The following is a 3,259-nucleotide window of genomic DNA, read 5'->3' on the forward strand; positions in this document are numbered from 1 at the left end:
TTAAATGCCTTTATAATCCCTTTATTGAATTTATTTTGAATTGTTTTTACATTTTTTGATTAAAACAGATTGTAATTGATTGTTTGCCTCGGGAAACGTGGAGCGAAAGCCATCCATTGTCAAGAAAAGTTCATTTATAGTCACTCATGCCTAGAAAAGCCTTATTACTCGGTTTAAATGCCTTTATAATCCCATTATTGAATTTATTTTGAATTTTTTTTACATTTTTTGATTAAAACATATTGTAATTGAATGTTTCCCTCTAAATACATGGAGCGAAAGCCATCCATTGACAAGAAAAGATCATTTATAGTCACTCATGCCTAGAAAAGCCTTATTACTCGGTTTAAATGCCTTTATAAACCCATAATTGAATTTATTTTGATATTTTTTTACATTTTTTTATTAAAACAGATTGTAATAGATTGTTTACCTCGGGAAACATGGAGCGAAAGCCATCCATTGTGAAGAAAAGTTCATTTATAGTCACTCAAGCCTAGAAAAGCCTTATTACTCGGTTTAAATGCCTTTATAATCCCATTATTGAATTTATTTTGAATTATTTTTACATTTTTTGATTAAAACAGATTGTAATTGATTGTTTGCCTCGGGAAACGTGGAGCGAAAGCCATCCATTGTCAAGAAAAGTTCATTTATATTCACTCATGCCTAGAAAAGCCTTATTACTCGGTTTAAATGCCTTTATAACCCATTATTGAATTTATTTTGAATTGTTTTTACATTTTTTGATTAAAACAGGTTGTAATTGATTGTTTACCTCGGGAAACGTGGAGCGAAAGCCATCCATTGTCAAGAAAAGTTCATTTATAGTCACTCATGCCTAGAAAAGCCTTATTACTCGGTTTAAATGCCTTTATAATCCCATTATTGAATTTATTTTGAATTTTTTTTACATTTTTTGATTAAAACATATTGTAATAGATTGTTTACCTCTAGAAACATGGAGCAAAAGCCATCCATTGTCAAGAAAAGTTCATTTATAGTCAATCAAGCCTAGAAAAGCCTTATTACTCGGTTTAAATGCCTTTATAATCCCATTATTGAATTTATTTTGAATTGTTTTTACATTTTTTGATTAAAACAGATTGTAATTGATTGTTTGCCTCGGGAAACGTGGAGCGAAAGCCATCCATTGTCAAGAAAAGTTCATTTATAGTCACTCATGCCTAGAAAAGCCTTATTACTCGGTTTAAATGCCTTTATAACCCATTATTGAATTTATTTTGAATTGTTTTTACATTTTTTGATTAAAACAGATTGTAATTGATTGTTTACCTCGGGAAACGTGGAGCGAAAGCCATCCATTGTCAAGAAAAGTTCATTTATAGTCACTCATGCCTAGAAAAGCCTTATTACTCGGTTTAAATGCCTTTATAATCCCATTATTGAATTTATTTTGAATTTTTTTTACATTTTTTGATTAAAACATATTGTAATAGATTGTTTACCTCTAGAAACATGGAGCAAAAGCCATCCATTGTCAAGAAAAGTTCATTTATAGTCAATCAAGCCTAGAAAAGCCTTATTACTCGGTTTAAATGCCTTTATAATCCCATTATTGAATTTATTTTGAATTGTTTTTACATTTTTTGATTAAAACAGATTGTAATTGATTGTTTGCCTCGGGAAACGTGGATCGAAAGCCATCCATTGTCAAGAAAAGTTCATTTATAGTCACTCATGCCTAGAAAAGCCTTATTACTCGGTTTAAATGCCTTTATAATCCCATTATTGAATTTATTTTGAATTTTTTTTACATTTTTTGATTAAAACATATTGTAATTGAATGTTTACCTCTAAATACATGGAGCAAAAGCCATCCATTGACAAGAAAAGATCATTTATAGTCACTCATGCCTAGAAAAGCCTTATTACTCGGTTTAAATGCCTTTATAATCCCATTATTGAATTTATTTTGAATTTTTTTTACATTTTTTGATTAAAACATATTGTAATAGATTGTTTACCTCTAGAAACATGGAGCAAAAGCCATCCATTGTCAAGAAAAGTTCATTTATAGTCAATCAAGCCTAGAAAAGCCTTATTACTCGGTTTAAATGCCTTTATAATCCCATTATTGAATTTATTTTGAATTGTTTTTACATTTTTTGATTAAAACAGATTGTAATTGATAGTTTGCCTCGGGAAACGTGGAGCGAAAGCCATCCATTGTCAAGAAAAGTTCATTTATAGTCACTCATGCCTAGAAAAGCCTTATTACTCGGTTTAAATGCCTTTATAACCCATTATTGAATTTATTTTGAATTGTTTTTACATTTTTTGATTAAAACAGATTGTAATTGATTGTTTACCTCGGGAAACGTGGAGCGAAAGCCATCCATTGTCAAGAAAAGTTCATTTATAGTCACTCATGCCTAGAAAAGCCTTATTACTCGGTTTAAATGCCTTTATAATCCCATTATTGAATTTATTTTGAATTTTTTTTACATTTTTTGATTAAAACATATTGTAATAGATTGTTTACCTCTAGAAACATGGAGCAAAAGCCATCCATTGTCAAGAAAAGTTCATTTATAGTCAATCAAGCCTAGAAAAGCCTTATTACTCGGTTTAAATGCCTTTATAATCCCATTATTGAATTTATTTTGAATTGTTTTTACATTTTTTGATTAAAACAGATTGTAATTGATTGTTTGCCTCGGGAAACGTGGAGCGAAAGCCATCCATTGTCAAGAAAAGTTCATTTATAGTCACTCATGCCTAGAAAAGCCTTATTACTCGGTTTAAATGCCTTTATAACCCATTATTGAATTTATTTTGAATTGTTTTTACATTTTTTGATTAAAACAGATTGTAATTGATTGTTTACCTCGGGAAACGTGGAGCGAAAGCCATCCATTGTCAAGAAAAGTTCATTTATAGTCACTCATGCCTAGAAAAGCCTTATTACTCGGTTTAAATGCCTTTATAATCCCATTATTGAATTTATTTTGAATTTTTTTTACATTGTTTGATTAAAACATATTGTAATAGATTGTTTACCTCTAGAAACATGGAGCAAAAGCCATCCATTGTGAAGAAAAGTTCATTTATAGTCAATCAAGCCTAGAAAAGCCTTATTACTCGGTTTAAATGCCTTTATAATCCCATTATTGAATTTATTTTGAATTGTTTTTACATTTTTTGATTAAAACAGATTGTAATTGATTGTTTGCCTCGGGAAACGTGGAGCGAAAGCCATCCATTGTCAAGAAAAGTTCATTTATAGTCACTCATG

This window comes from Theobroma cacao, unplaced genomic scaffold, assembly GCF_053813885.1.
Source record: "Theobroma cacao isolate CCN51 unplaced genomic scaffold, ASM5381388v1 tig011, whole genome shotgun sequence".
Taxonomy (NCBI): domain Eukaryota; kingdom Viridiplantae; phylum Streptophyta; class Magnoliopsida; order Malvales; family Malvaceae; genus Theobroma; species Theobroma cacao.